We start from the raw sequence: 18,852 nt of genomic DNA, 5'->3' as shown, positions 1-18,852 counted from the left end.
GAATCTCAGCTACAAGCACAAGAGTCCTCCTGACATCACCGCTCAGGTAGCTCCTGCCTCTCAGTGCCTGCCTCTATCTCTATTATGAGAACTCAGCAGCAGCTCCTGCGCTCTGCACAAACAAAAGCTATGTTGAGACGAACGACCCACAATGCAACTAAAAAGAATTCCCTTGCATGATCCTGCAAGAGAGCTACAATTAAAACAAGTATTGTGCTTCATGTTGGGGGGGAGAGCTGATCTCTCCGATTGGACTCGATGTCTGTCCCGATGATACGAGACAAAGCGAGGCGCCTCTCTTGTTTTAATAATTCAGAGTATGAAGAGGATGAGATGCTCAACGTGCCAAAGGCGCAGCTGGGAAACATGGTTGTTTCTGTTACCCCAGATTTAACTGTGACTAAGATGCACACATCTTGTGCATCTTAGAAATGACGCAGAAAAACGAAATCGCCATCCATTTTTCCAGTCTTGGATTATGAAATAGAGTAGCTACACATACAGTGTATATGTGCACGTTCTAAACTTGGCTGTTCTCTTGTCCTGTGTTAATGCTCTGCAGATACTTCAGAATTATTCCTTGTCATAAGTGAGTTCTACAGCTTACTTTTAATTGTTTGTGTGCTGGACGTTGTGTGCAGAACTTTTTATAAACAGTCTATGGTTCAGAGTGAAGCTGGAAAACTTTCTGCTCATCCAATCTGATTTATCTGCAATTAAAAAAATATATATATTTGTATTGCTAATGTTTTGAGATTAATCTGAATTTCCCTTATGACTGTTCACATGTGTTTTTATATACTTTTAACTGATTTACTAAAATTGTCTATCATCTATTGCACTTCTGTCTGTCCTGGGAGAGGGATCCCTCACATGTGACTCTCGCTGAGGTTTCTACATTTTTTTCACAGACCTTTCTTACTCTTGTTGAGGGCTAAGTGCAGAGGGTGTCACACCTTGTTAAAGCCCTATGAGATAAATTGTGATTTGTGAATATGGGCTATACAAATACAATTTGATTGATTGATTGACATTTTTCACATACATAGTATGTCGGCTATATCAGAGGTCTGTTAAACTTGGTCAACAGACTGAAGACACACTGCCCCACCCCACTGACTGCAAGTGCAGACTGACAGACAGACATACAGACGATTGTGGTATTAATAGGTAGATATAAATTGGTTCACTGCCAACATACATTATGTAGTGTTCATTCTTGTGGCTTGAAGTGAAAATGTAGAAGTGAAATGGACTAAGTGTATTTTAATGGGTTGTGTCATCCTGGCACTCACACACTCACTCAGATGTCCCCTGCACCGTTTCAGGACACAGCACACTTCCAGCGGGCTGGAGCTGTTAAATATCCATTATGCGCTGTGTGTGTGTGAACTGGACCAAATAAACCACAACACCACCTCACTCTTTCGCTTTGCCCAGCCCACATGTTCCCTTAAACTCAAATCGGCTGTCTGTCCTGAACTCCTTTTGAGCACCATGCTCTCAGTAAGAGGTTAAATCCTGTTAGACTGTCACAAAGGGAGCGTTGTGGCAAAACAGTCGAGTGTTCCCGCCGCAAGGACCTCGTAAATTCCGTTAGATTTTGATTCTTGAAGACTCGCAGTTTTCAATTCAGTACACTCAGTGATCTCCTCTATTTGTTGTCTATTTCTCCACTTTGGCAGCTGTAAACAGACACACCCGCCTGGTTGCCAGAAATTCCTAATGATTGTTACTACGGTTGCTCCTGGAAGAAACACGTTAGAAAATCCACGACCAAAAAAATCCTCCAAGGAAATTATCACCTGGTTGTATCACATCATGACTTGAGCCTCGGGGCTTGGAAACGTCTTCTGCCCATCAATCCCTGACGTCATAGCATGCTGAGGGCTATTATCTTGCTGTGCAGAAAGATGAGCACACAAGGGACAGAAAACGAGAAACAACAGGAGAGGTCTGTGTAAACTACTCTCAAAATGAAGAGGAAAAATGTAAGTTCTCAAGACTGGATGAACTCGATCACACCCGTCATCCTTAATGTGCATTGATAAAATTTTGAAAAAAAAAAAGCCCATCCCAAGTTCTTCAGTCTTCAGAGTGCAGGTTTTTTTCTCCAACAGACAGTCTAAAGAGAGAAATGAAAACAAAATGTTCTTCTCTGTGGGTTGTCCAGAAATGAAAATAACCACTTAACAAACACTTTCAATTTAGACCACACTGTTTTTACAATGTGAAGCAGTGATTCTGTGATAGGAAAAAACGTAGATGGAAAACTGTGCATAAAAGTGTAAATATTGATAAAATGGACAGATTAATAGCATTTCATAATCCAAATCTCCCACATTTCATCTTGTTATCTGCTTTACACTGTTTCCTACGGGCATCCTGCACCTTGAAGATACACGGCTCTGCACGAATAATCAATTAAGCCTGCAGATTTGTGGGGATTCAGCAGTTGCTTTGTGTCAGGGCCTTCAACCATCAAACCGCTCCTCTTGCTCGATTATAAGTCCAACAACCAAAGGATATTCAGTGTACCATGATAAAAAACAAAGAAAACCAGCAAATTCCCATGTCAGATGGATAAATAATCACCCGTCACTGTTTCACCATTAGGTAGAATGCAATTTCTGTTTGAGAAAGTAGGTTTTATACATTATTTTTTCAATACCCTAGGTCTTTTGTGTTTCAGGCAGAAAGTACCTTGGCAAGCTATCTCTGCATTCATCCTCAATGTCGTCCATGCTTCTCTGGCAGCCCACATGAGATGACTGATCCAGGAATTGTCTCCATCTCCCCTGCTACACCCCCTCCCTCTGATGGTGGAATCTGACGGCAGCAGACTTGAAATGGAAAACAAGGATCTCCCTAGTGTGGAGAGGGCAATTATGTTCTGGCCTGATGCGCAACCTAATGTGAAGAATTCTATATCACACAGAGGAGAAAAAGGAAAAATAAAACAAAGAAAAAAACAAAAAAGCCTTCCATTCCCCCCCCATCCATAATGGCCTGATTGCTGCAGAGCAGAGGCAGTCCTCCTGCATGCCAACGACACTGGGTCTTCTGTCGAGAGTGTGAGGAGCAGAGGAAATGGGGAAATAAGGTATCAGGATTGAGGAGAGCGGTACTGACATGCCACAAACATGAGTTGAGTTCCATAGTAATTTCACATCCCACCCTCCCAAGGTTGTTCGTCTAAAGTCATTTCCACTTAAGTGTCAGGATGCTTTGGACATCATGTGGCTGTGCTGAGGACTGAACCAGCAAATATGTATATAAAAAAATCTGAATTGATTGCATCAAAAAAAGAGCCTCTATAGTGTGTGCTCTATCAGCATCATGAATTCATTGCTTTGAATTTCAGCAAGGCACTGAAAAAGGCAGAATAATGAAGATGAGATTTGAAAATAAAATGTTCTCCTTCGGGAGTCTTGGGTACTCACAACACTGAGTCCCTCCATGTGTTATTCAGAAATCAAATTAACCTTTTAACAAACAATTTTCTTGCCGGCTTGAATCAACTCTCAACTGTCGATTGAGGCAGTACTGTTTTTAAAATGTGAAGCTGTGTTTCCTGTAATGGGAAAACCGAGATGGGAAACTGTGAATAAAGAGAAAAAGATTAATAAAATGGGCAGCAGAAAGCAATTCTCCCACATTTCATCTTGTTATCTGTTTTACATTATTTCCCCTGGGCATCCTGCACCTTGCAGATACAGCTCTGCACAAATAATCAATTAAGCCTGCAGATTTGAGGGGATTCAGCAGTTGCCTTGCATCAAGCAGTCAGCCACTTTCAATAGACTTTCTGTCTTGATAAAAAGCTGAGAGTAACAGAGGCTTTTGTTGATAACAAAATTGAGGCCCAGAGTGGAAGAATAAATCCCCTTATAATGAAGTAGCTGTTTTGTTATTAAATCGAATTGGTCAAATACTTACCAATTACTACATTTATAGAGCTTGCCACACAAATTCTTAGCACCCCTTGTCAGACAACCACGCCCCTTATAAAAACACGGAAATTATCTTTATTATTGGGATGCATTGGGGAATTGTCAGTGAGTGGTGAATTAAAGCCTGAAAGCTGTGTTAGAGTGAGATCCACCATGTAATTCCTGTAAACCCAGTGTGTCACAACAGCCAATCGTGTTCGAGGTTGATGGCCTGTCATCTCCACAAAGGTAATCTCCAGAGGGAGTCATCATGTTATTTAAGGTGACAACACCAACTCTCATTTTGCTCCGTTTTTTCCCCCGCTGCGCCTGTAAGCTGCCAAATGGTTTTCTGATCATAAAATGGCCACAGACGTGGTGGGCTTTACCAATCCCAGCCGCGTCAAACTCCGGAGGCCAGACAACTGCGACAAGGACCCAAACAGATGTGCCACCCTACCACAGCAGCAGCAGCGCCACCCCCGTCTCCTCCCTGCGCTCAGCCTGTCACCGCTGTCAGCAGCTTTAGCTCACTCACTCTAATGGGAGGAGGAGGTGTTGTGGGGAGGGCGGTAGAGGGGAGAGAGTCTGTGTGCGTGTTTGTGTACTGAATGTGATGTGTTCCCCACGGACACACTGCCGAGTGCGCTGCCTCCCCCCTCAGCACCACCACCACCACCACCCCACCGGCACCAACCGCCACCACTACCACCGCCATGGCCCTCAAGGGAGTAACAACGACACTTGCAGCTGTTCTCCCAGAAGGAACCTGTATGCAAGACAAGCCTTGGAGCATTACAAACCCGAAACGGCCTCAGCCAGTCAGCCTGTCAGGCTCTGTGATACAAGAATATTCCGATGTGCTGCCAAACAGCCCTTTCTATCCCCACTGGTCCCAGTGTCCTTCCCTTTGTAAGCTCACACACTGATAAGACAGTGTCTTGTTCTCAGTCCAGGATGTGTTGGACACATCAAGGAAGCTTTTCAATGCATCAGCATTAAGGCTTGTTTGTTTCGAGGAAGCGGCACTGGCACAGGTGGTGCAAGCTTCTAGAGAACAATCTCGTGAAATATTGAGCACGCGCCACACGTTGATGCTAGCTTCAGAGCAATCAAGCATCAAGACCCTCCAAACAAATAGCTGTGGCCCCTTTGCTACAGCAGTATAATCATCCAGATCACCCAGCCTGGTCAGCAATTGAAAGGTGGCTGTGAAGAGCTTCGTCCGATCAGTCCATATCTTTCCGCCATTTGATTTCTTTTAACTTGGCCGGAGACATGAAGGTCTCATATCTCTTGTAGCTGCGAGCAGCCCCGCAGTGGTGTACTGGAGAGAGTCACCAACGGCCTCAAAGAGAAAGAGACTGAGGATCCGTTTCCTACTGAAGCCTTGTAAGCTGATGTGCATCTAGACCGTTGACGGGATGTTTACGTTTGAGGTCAGGGGAAAATATGACAGCCCTTTGTCGTTCCAGCTGCGGTGAGCATAATGAGGACGGGAGGTGTGAGAAATGATTCATACGCGAGCCAGCCTCTCCCAGGCCCTTCTAAGCAGTTAGTACTTTGACCCAGATTAACGCTCTGCCAGAGGTGCACTTGGGAGGGATGTCGATGGAGGACTGCGATACTGTCTACTTATTTCCACTAGAAAACACACTCGACATGTGTATGTCCCCTGTACACATGCAGACCCATGCATATGGTCTCCATTTCTTCAACATCCCTTGTGTGAGGTTGTGAAAGTGCAGCTGGTGATATAAATTATTACCAACATCTGAGACACAAGATGATTAGTATTTGAAATTTGTGAAGTACTCTCTGGGGCAAAGATATTCAATTAATTCTTTGTTATATCACATTCGGCTAATGGACTGTGTGTCTTCCTACTTCAAACTCCCTGACTGCCCTCTACGCCTGACGTCATGTGTCATAACCATATGCTGCTGCTCCCCCAAGGCCATTTTCTACATTAAAGCACAGACCCACGTGAATTAGCAGACAACAGCCTGCCGTCTACTTTGTGGGGGAAAAAACTGGACAGTGGCTATGGGCATGAGAGGGGAAGAAAAAAAAGAGGACCATTGTAGAAAGAAATCCCCTCTCCTCTCCGTCTCCATTTGTGAGACAGGAAAAAGGAAGATGAGACTTGGCTCTGCCCTAAAAGCACTTAAAAAACCAAGGTCACCTCCTGGTCAAATCTGTGAAATGAGAAAATGGCTGAAGGGGCAATAGGCCGGTAGCAGATAACATGAGAATGCACTATCTCCTCCCTACACATTTAGTGCAGAGAAGGATGGGGCACTCGCAGGCTTTTCAAAAGGCTCCATGTTGAAGTGAGGACTGGACACTCAATAAGATGGCCCGGTTTCACCCAGTATGACAGCGCATACATTGAAGTGCTCTTAGGGAATGAGCTTTTTGGTCAAGTGGAGAGTATTGACTGTAAGCTTACAAACTGGGTTTTGAATTCAATCACATACAAAGTACTCAGGTATATTTCAACATGCCGCTTTCTACTTTTTAATTAGGGGGCAATTTAATGTAATCAGATAAATGCATCCTGGAACTGACATGGAACTGCACTAGTCCAATGATATGAAGTCAATATGAACTATTATGTCTTTGAGCTGCTATCAGAGAAGTTAAACTTGAACTGATGTTATCAAGGGACATTTTTTGAAGGTCAGGCGTTGACACTGAATATATCCAGACACTGTGGGCTTTATAAATATATATATATATATAGAGAGAGAGAGAGATGTACAACTCAAATTACAAATATCTTGTAGCTGTGACTCATAACCTATAAGCCCTGCTAACACACAGGAATAGTATCACCTAGGGTCCCACTGTGATTTGTAATAACTGCAATAATGTCTGCATTTTAATGTGTGACTCAGCAAAGTCCATGACATGTAATGGGAAATCTCCACCACAGACTATCAGCAAGCAGAATTCATCATACAGTGTCTCAGTAATCATATCAGATGTGCTCATAATGTTTCTTTAACTTTCTAAAATTATAATGCGTAGAGTGGAAATGAGGTCTAAATATTAAGTTGGTAGCATATAAGGTAGACATTTAAGGGTATAATCTAAAGCTTAACCCACTGTTTGTTTGGCATCAAGTCTGAAGACAAAAGCTAATGATCAGCATTGACAACATGCAGTTTTATTGCTCAGGCACTGGTGGAGACCAGCATAGATGGTTGAAGGAGAGTATGTAGTGGTCTTACATTTAGTGGCTGAACAGAAACACAACTTCAGTGAGATGATAATGTTGCTGCATTGTTTCTGGACATATAAGTTCCCTGTACACTACAGAAATGTGTACAGGGCAATGGGATATTAGAATAAGTACCAATATAACAAAAGCAGTGAAGCAGCAGTCTAGAATTGTCTTCATTATAGATACATTTGAAAATACAACAGTGGTTTAAATAAGAATCATGCTTAAATGAAAAGTAAGCAAAAAAAAGCCAGGCAGAATAACTCAGTTCAAACCTTTCAGTGCATTGCAGGACAAGAAGCAACAAGCAAAAATAAAGATGTACAGCACAATACCTCAGTTGAGAAGCACATGTTTCCTGCAGACCTCACCAGCATTGAATTCTATTGTTCTCTGTTGAGACATTGACTACCTATCCCAGTGCTAAACTGATGGGCAAATATCCTATATCCCTGCATCATCGGACTACTCCCAAGTCTCCAGCATTAATATTTGATGAGAGATGTGTGGGATGGCCAATCACTAAAAGACATTTATCTCCAATACCCCTGACTGGGCAGCCCTCAGTGAGCCTCTCTGGTTATCAAAAACAAATGTTTAAAAAGCCCCTTCAAGAGAATCATTGATACTGCTGAAATGTATGTGGGGAGGATTATTGATCCTGCACAATGAACGTGACAACACAAGTCATTTCTTTGAATCGACGATTCATATTGGCTTTAAAAATAATTTTGATGGTACATTAATTTGTAATAGGGAGACTGATGCATCTTTCATTCCCATGCCACACCTCCAAAATCTGTTCTTGCAAGTAACTTGAGTGAGACGTGTTGAAATCAAGCCAAGCAGGTTCGAGAGTAATGGCCATCGCTAGATCAGCTCAAATACTTACAAGTCATAAAGACCAGGGGAAGAGGATGAACATTTCAAAGGGGTTTGGTGTGTTTATTTCTTACAGCTACAACCCTTCCAGTTCAAGAAGCTGGGAATTGTAACCAACACAAACAACTGATCACAATTGATAATCTTGTTGCTCTTTTTTTCTGTACATGAAACCATTTCATTGCTCGGCACATAGATCCAGTGGCAGGGTCAGGGGGCACTGGCCTTGCCCTTGGAGTTGATCTAATTAAAGTGCCTCTGTCCTGTCAGCGGTTTTTCTTTTAATAAAACTAGTCACTTACTAAGAATACTGACATTAAATGATTAGTTAATAGTTTTTGAATGTCACAATGTGCTTGAACAAGGAACAATTTTTCAAAATCTATTCAAAGATGTGTGGCTTTGCTCAAAGCTATAGAGCTAAAAGAAGACAAGGAATGACTTAAATGTCCAACTTACTGAATGAGGAACTTTGTGTGGAAATTGTGGCCTCTTTATGGCTCCTGATTTCAAAAAATCGTAGATTTCCCTCTTCCATGTGTGGCTGTAAAAGCCGCTGTTGCTCAACCAAAGTTGCCTAATGTTGCCTTAAATCCTGCATTTAAATTTTCCATCACAATCGCCAGCAAAATAATAAAATGCAGCCTAATTTTTGGACATCTGGCCTGCCTGTGTTAGTTGTGTCTGGTCTCCCCTGACTCTCCAACAACACATGCATTAATTAGATATTCTGGGACTTTAAGTCTGTACTTATTCAACCTTAATGCCCCTGTTCATGCCACAGCAACATTACAGTGCTCAGCAGATTTCAGTGGTCACTGCTCAGACCTTGAGTTTTCCATCATCAGCCTATTATTTTATAACCTTGGTTATGAAAAACACTGTGGCATTTGTGATGACATAAATGAGCTCTCAGGTCCTCATAAAAACCCTATTCTAATTCCATCCCCTTTACATGGTGCTGCGACTGAGCAATTTCTCCATCGCTGTTAAACTATCACAGCTTCCTCTGTTCTATAAATAACCAGACTGGAAACATATCAAAATAGTGAATAATGTTAAATTCCTGCTCCAGAACACAGTGTCTTTTGGAGAAAAGAAAGTAAACCACCCATCAGAGAGCATTATATTATTGAATAACTGTATCAATCAATACGTCTATTAACCCTTTCAGGTCTATCGCAAACATAGTCTATGTAATTGCACTTTGTATCACTTCTTCTGCAGCAGCACTGAAACCAATAGTAAAGTAGTGTGGTTAGTGCCCTATGGAACACAACATGATGCAGATCATTTTGTTAAATGTACGATCAGATAATAACACAAAAGCTCAGTGTCTGTGCGATATAGCTTTTTTCTCTCACTTGTACTGGAAACCGTGGCGGCATTTTGATTGCTATAATCACATACAACTAAATGAGGCACTGGACCGACAGCAACACAATTACACTTTAATTAACCAGGGTTTTACTGTTCAGTGACATTTATGTTCTGAGCTACAGTCTCAGAATGTCTCCACAAAAAAAATGGCACTGGATAATTACCAGGTCTGACTTGGTTTTGTCCCACAGAAAATTAGAATCAGCAACCAGTCAAGAAAGGCTGTAACATTCACTCTACATTATGTGCTAATGTAACATATACTGTTACTTGTGTGTCGAAATGTTAATTGCTCCACTTTACTGAGTGAGATGGAGACATGTTGATAATTACTCTTTGGTAAAGCCCCCTTACTTGTCGTTTCCGACTGATGATAGATCCATCATTAACCCTGCTGAGGTTAATGACAATAATAATTAATAATGATCTATCTGTGTATTACAGCTCAGTGAAATGATGTCTCTTGTTTTGGGTTATAGCCAAAGGGACTGTTTCTCTTAGAATTGCGGTTGTGTGCAATTACTTTTGAGGTGGAGCGGTTGCTGTCAGTTTGAGATGCTGACAAAGGATGCCCTTTGCCTTTGAAGTAGTTCATCTTGCCTCAGGTAAAAGAGTCCAGAACTTGGCAAAAAGGAAAAGTTTTTGTTTGGTTCCCAGCCTCAGGCAGGCTTTCAAACCAAGTGGGCTGCTCTGATGTTGAAATATACACATTACACATACAGAAGAGTATGTCAAAGAAAAAAAAAAGGGAGGGAGGGACTCATCCCTATTCATTTCAAAGTGCAACTAGACCACTCTATCAAGAGAGTGTGCTGCACATATTCCCCTACCTTTTGAAATAGCAAATCAGCATCCAGTAAAACCTTGTCTGGATGCATTATTAATGCCGCTAGAGTGGAAGAGGTAGTCAAGAATACATGCTGCATCCAAATCTTACCTGGAACCATGGGAAACAAAAACACTTGCATCCCGTGCATCATTTTAACTGCGAGCACATAGACTGTGTACTATTTACAGATTTGTAATCAGGATTATTACTTACAAACCCATTAGACACAATACAAATTAATATCAAAGACTTGAGTAAATTAACTACAATATCCTCACTGAAGGTGAAAGGCTTGTTTTCAGCAGGTTCCCAAATGTATTCTTCAGACACAGCCATTCTCTTTCACCTCCAGCTGAGAGGTTCTTGTGTTTATTATTCAACGCAAGTCGGCACACCAGCCCAGCTCCACCTTTGGCTCATTTCCGTACAATTTTCAGGCTTCCTGTAAAATGAATATGCATTGCCATTGCAGTGAATCCATTTGCAAGACAGAATGATAATGAAGAGAAAGTGCTTTCAAAAAACCCAATTAATCTCATGTAAAACGGCTGCTCAATGCTCCTAATGAGATTCCATTTTAATAAGCGCGTATGTAGTACAACAAAGCCATTTGGTAAACATTATTGTTTATTTGTTTGATGACATGCAGGCAATGGAACGGATTAGATTTCATGAAAAATAAAAACCTTTATCAATGTTTGACGTAAATGAAATGCATCTTTTAACTTGTGCTGTGCAACCTGAGGTTATTACAGAAGCAGAAGTGCATAGAGTCTGTGTATTCATATGTATTTTGTTTTTTTCAGTAGCCTTGACAAAGCTGCATCAAAATCAAACAGTTTCTTACTGAAAATAACCTTGAGCACTAAGCAATCTTGAGAAAATCAAGTTTGTCTCCATAGGAGGAAGCTGCTCTAAAATTGACACAAATTTAGATGGAAAATATTTATGGGAACCTCATAAACAGAAGCTCAGTGCAGGCACAACCTAATTTCTTTTTTATTGCACCATGAAATACACCTTTCAGAGGCTGCAGTTTGGGCACGTCGGAGGGGGAAGCCGAATGTGGTCGGACTAAGAGCCAGGATTTGTCAAAGCTTGGTGAAAAATGTTGAGAGATGGATCAAATTTGAGGGGTAATCGGTGGCTTGTAAACAACACTGCTTTCAGAAGAAAACAAATCTACTTGTTATCGACTGAAAGCCGGCAGACTGCATCTCTGCCTGGTTGAATGTGTTTACTTATTCATCAAGGTGGTGAGGGCCAGCCACTTTCTCAAACTCAGGGTCCCAGCAGTTATCCTTTTCCTGCTGTCCGACAAGAGGTGCAGACCCGATTAAAGATGCATGGTGACCAGTGAGTTGAGCTTAAAGTTCTCCAAGATTTGCGCGGCCCTCGTCAAATATTCATGACCTCTACTTTGTGTGCAGTCTTTGGCACATGCAGCTAATGCAGCTATTTTGTCTGCATGTGCATCTGTGTTTGTCAGTGTAAGCACCGTATCCTCATCTGCTATTCACAAAGAATAGGGAGGATGGACGGTTGGCAGGTTTGCGCAGATGTAGAGGGGGTCTTCATATTATGATAGCTTGAAGGTTACTCCAGCAAAAGTGAGGCAAAGGTGTTATTCAGTGCTACTGGGTGGTGAGGTACGTCATGTTGTGCTTTCCGCCCTGTGTTATCGACACGGAGACACTTGCAGAACAAAAGGCAATGAGAATGTACTGGGCAAACTGTGCACTGAAATTAATACATGGAGATGACAGGAAAAAGGCTCCTGGGTCTCACTGAGTATTCATGAGCGATGCAATCATACAAATCAGAGGGATGTCTTTGGGTGAGCTCAAAGGTTAGCGAAATGGATTTGTGGTTAGATCAAATCTTCGACCAGCTGGAGACACTCCCTGGGATCTGCTGCTATTGTCTTCAAGACCTACAGTATTCCTCGGCTTCTAATCGTGGGAGATTGTGTTCATACTAGAAAGTTATGAGGTGTGCTTGTGTAAGAGTGGGAGAATGTGAAGCACCTCTAGAGCCATCAGGACATGTAAATAATTTTGGACACAGGAAGCCTTTCAACAAATAGGGAAAAGGCCTCTAAACAGCCACGTGATTGTATTTAGTGTTTTCAACCTAACACAGAATTGCCAAATGCATAAGTAACAAGTGTAATTTCTAATCTGGTAACTTTCTGAAGAGACAACTACTGACTTGTCAATATTTATAGTTTTTTGTTCCCATATGATATCATTTCTAAACAGCCAAGACTGCAAAGTGTAATTTTGCAACAATTTGTATACATATTGTTCATGTGTTCATTTTGTGCACATACTTTCAATTTTAACTTAATGATTAACTAACTTCATTTTATGATATTATAACATCCTGGCTGCTTTTATCTAACGCCTAACACATTTATCGCTTGGCTAATATGAGCCTTTCACAGACATGTCAGTACCAGTGTTTATGTTTGCCGATATGCACCATATCTATTATATGAAAATAAAAGTAAACAATACAGAAAAGATGTACATTTATTTTCTTTTTCATTTTTAAGTTCTATTTATTTGGATGTATATGTGTTTTTATATACCTTTAGATAATTATAATCAAATTCATGGTTAAACTGTGAAGATCACGACTCAATTATATTTCTCTGTCATAAGGTTTGATAATATATGTTTTTTAAATATTTATTGGTCAATATATCTCTATATAAATTTTTTACTTCCCCAAAAAGTCCATAGCCTATTGGTTCTACTTGGCTCTACTTTCATCTGATTTTATCTTGAATCAAAAATCCACCTAAATATAATTATGTTTTATGTTGGTGGTTTGTAGGATGAGGAACGTAAGTATCTTCGTTAGAGAGGCTCTTAGCACTGGAATACGCTCACTTGTGTAAAGACGAGATCTAGCCACAGTAAGCAAGAAGTGTGCGGGGGCCCTAAAAGTTACCAATAGCAATGAGAAATGATTTAAAGTTTCAGTTTCTTTGCTTATAATAAATATATCCATAATAATTCTATGACAGCGTAGAAACATGTCTCATATGGAGATGAGACATTTATTTATACCTGACACATCTGATCTGATTCATTTCAATTCTGTGACTAAGACACATTTATATCTTTTCCTGGTCCTTTGCTTCATTATGTTGTGTAGTGTTTATATCTGGTATTAAGAGAGTCCAAGTGTTCGCGTCCAGCTAATAATCCATCACAGAGTGACCGAAAATATCCAGTAGGCCTCTTCTCTCGGCTCCATTCATGACTCAAAAGGAATTATGAGCAATGGCAGTCACATCTCAGTGTAACAACTCTAAGAAGCTTCTTCACAACAAATGTCAAATCACTTCCATGACCTCCTGAATCTGTGACCACTTCCATCTGCATACGGCCATCAGGAGAGGAGACGGTGCTGTTTTACTGGGCTAATGTTGCTGGACTTGATGTCCTTGACATAAAATATACAATTTTATAAAATCTTTATAAAGAAGCGCAGTGATGCTGAACGTGTTGGGCGTGTCATTGAGCGTCCTTCCACTGTGTCTCCCCCTGCAGTGTTGCCGTAGTGCAAATTTTCTCACCTTGTTTTATTCTCAGTTTAGATGCATGGGCAGTTATTGCTCTGTGTTCAGGAAGAGTGACAATGGGCACCGAGCCATGGCCTGCTCGCTCTTTGGTTTGCGTCTCACTGGCTGTGAAATACACCCCAAATGAACAAAATCAGACACGGCTCAGCCCATGATGGATGTTTCCAATGTTCATGTGAAGCTCCAGTACATTTAAGATGATTTATAACAACCTGGCGAAAACATGCAAACAAATTAAGTTTGCACACAAACAGTATCAACAGCATACAGATGAAAAAATGGATGACAACAATTTTAACATTGTCTTTTGCAGGTTCAGCTGACTTGTCAAAGCAAAAAATGAGGATTTACATTAGTTTTCAAAAACCCATTTTCATTATTATGTCCCACTTATCAAACTGGGACAGACTATCTCTCTCACACTGTACGGTCACCACTCCTGTAAAATCATAAAGCAGAAAATCACCAACCATCTGACATTTTTCGCTGGGGAAATAGTGGCGATAACTCCTGACTGGGTTGGCATTTGGAAGTTGGACATTTGCGCCTCAGGGACAGGGCAGGAGTTGTCGGTTGACAGTCAAGAGGGACCAGAGTTTTTTTTTTTTTCTTTTCCTCTTGTGGAGAGGATCCACTTTATCAGTCACAGCTGCTGTGCGGCTCGGCCCTGGGTGGGCACAGACGTTTGGGGAAACCTTTACATTTCACTCTACACACCGCATGGCAGGGAGTCTCTCGAAATAGAAGACAATATTATGCATGGTGAGCTCTTCAAGGAGGAAAGGAAACACACCATATGGGAGCTGGAGCATGCAAAATGATGGAACATTGCCTTAGACACAGTTGTCTGATGCTGCTGATAGTTTTCATTTCTGACAGTGACAGCCGCGAAGCAAGGGTTTCTTCTGACTGCATCAATCCTGGGTATGCACATGCAGCTTTGTGAGGGGTGGGACTAGATGAAAGAAAATAATATGTCTTATAGATCTTTCCATTATTCAAAACACAGCTTAAATCTCTCCCAACAAAATCTTTTATAGCTTAAACATACTATACACTCATAGTTCTCTCTTAGCTTAATTCTTGTATGAATAGGCCATTCAGTCATTTTGATGCCCGGATGGTAATTTCAAGAGTGAAAATGTGGCTTGTGATAAATAACGACAAACGCACGGAACAACAGCAGCATATCAGTATTGGTGCAAGATTGGAACTGCAAACCTGACTTTTAAGCACATGTGTTTGATGAGAAACTGAACAAGGCCTACTTGATGGTTTTACCTCTAATCAATGGTAATTAAATAGAAATACAGTATGTCACAGTTATCTATTCACCATAATGCATTGCTGTGTAAGGCCTTACAATGAGAGTCATCGGTCAAACAACTGAAACGTGAACACGGGTTGTAAATGTCACCATTCCATCAATCATTAGCAGAAACAGACAGAAGGATTGTGAGTGTACTTTATCACTAATCATTTACTGTACATCACATGCACCACACAAAACGAACAGGTCATTGTTTTTAGTAAAGATGAGACTGAGACGGCAGGATAGTCCCAACAATTAAAGGGAGAGGACACTAGTTTTATGTAACATTACCTCTTTTGGATAAAGCAGGAAAAACTCCTCTGATGTCGACAATACAGGACACGTTTCTCTTTTGTATTAAATTAAGTTTTAACACCATACCACTTGTTTATAGCATTTGTATTAAGGTACCATTCCTTTAAGTAGAACCTCTGCACTATTATTAGTCATAATCTGATAAATGTCATTCCACACTTAAGTAACTGAATTATTTAGTCACGTTCCCCTTGACATCTGATGCAATTCATGCTCTCTATTCTGTGCACCCTCCCCCAACAGATGTCAGATTAGATTAACATCTGAGTTTTGGGTCCGTTAAAGAAATGGACATTGATCCGCCTAACCCTGTCCACAGACCCCTACCCTTGTTCCTCTGAAACCTCTCCTCCCAGTAAATCATCCAAACCTTGCCTTTGATTGAGGCTTGTCTCCACAAGAGAAATTAGCTTGCGTTCATCACAGGCTCTGCACACAGGTAGAAAAACAAGTTGAGTGTTTTCCTTGGTGATATGTAGAAATTATAGTCTTGTCAACAGTGAGCCAGACTGTTCAATTAGATGCCGGGCTCCCTCCTGCAGGCGAGCAGCACTGCAATGATCCAATCAGAGGGAGAGCTGGCTGGTTAATATGGCTCGTCACGTCTGAGCTCCCTTATCTCTGGGTAATGCTGCTCAATGCCAAAGGGGCCTTGCAGCCAACTCATTCCAATTGATTTAGTGAGCATCGAGAACCTGCCCTCTTTACGAAAGGAAATACCAACCTGGTTGAAGCTTTTGATGGCAGAGAGGTGGCTTTTATCCAGCCCACATGCTTTAAACTGCTGGCATCGCTTTGAGACACTAACTGCTGACATTTAACAATGACGACAATGTGACCTCCGGGGGTTCCATTCAGAGAATAAAGGTCAAAAGCTGGGTTTGGACCTGGGAGAGAATGGTACCTCCTGGGAAGACTATTTGTTAAATGTTGTCCCTCGTTATGCAATTAAGGCCTTTGTTCTCCCACCACCACTGTGGTGTTGAAACAGAGGCCGAAAAGGGAATGCTAGAGATAAAGAGACAATCTTTAGATGAAAGGTGAAAATGTTAAAAGCTCATAAATCATGAAGCATTCACTCAGATGCCTTGTCACCCACCTATTCTCTTCAATTCAAACTACAATTACTGTGCTTTCATACAGACCCAGTGACATTTACATTCTGTCCTTTATAACGTGTTTACTAAGAGGCCATTTTACCACTGAAAAACATTGGAACTCTTGGAACATTGAACCCTGTCAGGCATGAATAAACCATGCAGCGCTATCGTGATGGAAGAGTCGGCATCTCCCACTCATCGGTACACAGGGTCTGATGCTCTGTCTGTTGAGCCAGTGTCCCAGCATTGACTGCCAGTTGTAATTCTCTCAAGAGATTGGAGCTGACAATCTTAGGCTTGCCAGACACAAAATCCTGTTTATCTGTCACACCGAGCCCACCATTCTCTCCCAGCTCTGCCTGTAAGCTCTGTGGGCAGACAAAGTTGTAGACGACATGAAGACAGAAAGACAGGCCTGATAGTGAAGCTGGCTTTGCCATCAACACTCCTGACACCAAGAAGTTCGATCTGTCGGGGCTTAACCATGACTGCAGAGGTTCAAACTCAGAAGACTAGATTCGACTTTCATGTTCTTTTGAAAAAGTGCTGCGGGTTAACTTTTTTTCTCTGAAAAATTGAAGTTCTCTTATCAAACTGCATTCTAGGAAAGTTTTGGGTGGCTTCTCTCTATCTTTCCAAAAAACTATTTCTTCCACATTACCTTATCTGACCTCGAAATATGAGCAGAGTTTAGAGGCTCCGAAGAATCAAAGTGTGTTGACAAAAGACTTCTCGTGAGATCAGTGTTTCTAGTAGAGTGGCTTACATCCAACTTGTTCTTGTAAGAGAGACTCAAGACAGAGGGATTACAGAGCATAAAACATGGCAGAAGAGGACAAATGTGTAATTCAAAGAGAGATGGCAGCTGTGGCAAGCTTGTGAGCCAAGGTGCCAGTGGAGAGTGAGAGGGTAGTGTTGACGGGCTGCCGGGTGGAAAGGAGTGATGTCAGGCTAAGGTCGGGCAGATGGTGGCCGATAATGAGGGCGTAGAGGTATAAGGAGGAGGGGAGTCGTGCTGTTCTCAGGCTACGGCTCAGCAGCAAGTTGCACCGAGTTGAGGACCAGAGAGACTGTGAGAAAAGGGAATGTGGGAGGTAGAGGGAAGAAAAGAAGATAAGACCCTGTGATGAGGGTGAGCCCAGTAGCCGTGCACAACCTTTAACCTTTAACCAGAACACCTATCATCCCATGATGTCTCCACTCAGATGCACCGACCAGTTCCCCAGTGTGAGAAGTACATCAGAGCTCACTTTCTCGAAAGTCTTTTGCTCCTTTGGGTCCATTCACTCCTGGAATCTTTTTCCAGTGTCTTGACCTCGGCTTCCTGAGTGAGTTGACATTAGTGCATAATTAATGAGAAACAAATGAGCCTATGCTAATAAATCAGGTAGTGTGACAAGGAGAGGGCACATTTTTTGTGGTCTTGAGCCTGACAAGGAGACAACATCTTTCCTAATCCCACATACTACTTTTAATGATAAATATGATTCATTACTGGATTAATATTTATTTCACGATTGGGTTGACACATTGCAACATTCTCTTTTTGTTTCGCTGATGTTGAAAAACAGCCAACAATGCTTTTATCGTCCTCGTCAGTCTCTATGTGATTAATCACATTATAACCATATAACCATATTATGTACTGCCTGGACGATTTTCAAAGCTGGATGGCCCCAAAACATTCTGCAGCTGACTCAAAATCTGATGTGAATATATTTACATCCTCTAGCCCCGGTGCTAGCAGCATCCCATATCTCTACTCTATGCTGGATGCCCTATCAACCAATGTTGAGAGAGGCCAACAACCTATAGGAGTTATTCTTTATTCTGTACTGCTTTTAATGCTCAAGTGACCAAAGTGGTGCAAACTTTATCCAACTGTGGACCTCGCTGCCTGAAGATCTCAGGCATGCAAACTCTGTGTACTATTAACTATTGATATGGTACTATGTATAGTACTTTCTTTTGTATAAGTACTTCAAACATTGGTAGACCTCTCCATTTATGTTTGACACAATGTTTTCTCATGAATGTTGTAAAAACAGTTTTCCGTTGTTACATGCAGCATCTATTGCACTTCTGGCCATCCTGGGAGAGGGGTTCCTCACATGCGACTCTATCGGAGGTTTCTATCAGGTTTTTTTCCCCCTTGTTAACAAGCTTTTTTTCCCCTGTAGTTTATTTTCAATCTTGTTGAGGGTTAAGGGAAGAGAATCTCACACCTTGTTAAGCCCTGTGAGGTAAATTGTAATTTGTGAATATGGGCTTTACATAT

At 41.5% G+C, this 18,852-nt stretch overlaps 1 protein-coding gene across 6 annotated transcripts in view; it reads right to left on the bottom strand.

Annotated features, from left to right (window-relative positions):
- The window catches only part of mgat4c (mgat4 family member C), a 101,611-nt gene that overhangs the window by 10,936 nt on the left and 71,823 nt on the right, over nt 1–18,852 (bottom strand). Inside the window, exon 5 of one of the 6 annotated variants that reach the window (XR_011243488.1) lies at nt 13,177–13,952. The exons of the other annotated variants lie outside the window; for them this stretch is intronic. The gene's annotated coding sequence lies outside the window, so the exon portion shown is untranslated. Of the gene's footprint in view, nt 1–13,176; nt 13,953–18,852 lie in introns of those variants that run through there. 6 annotated transcript variants of the gene reach the window in all.

Source organism: Paralichthys olivaceus, chromosome 7 (assembly GCF_024713975.1).
Source record: "Paralichthys olivaceus isolate ysfri-2021 chromosome 7, ASM2471397v2, whole genome shotgun sequence".
Taxonomy (NCBI): Eukaryota; Metazoa; Chordata; class Actinopteri; order Pleuronectiformes; family Paralichthyidae; genus Paralichthys; species Paralichthys olivaceus.
Note: the sequence above shows the minus strand (reverse complement) of the source record. Positions and strands in the feature narration are given on the sequence as shown.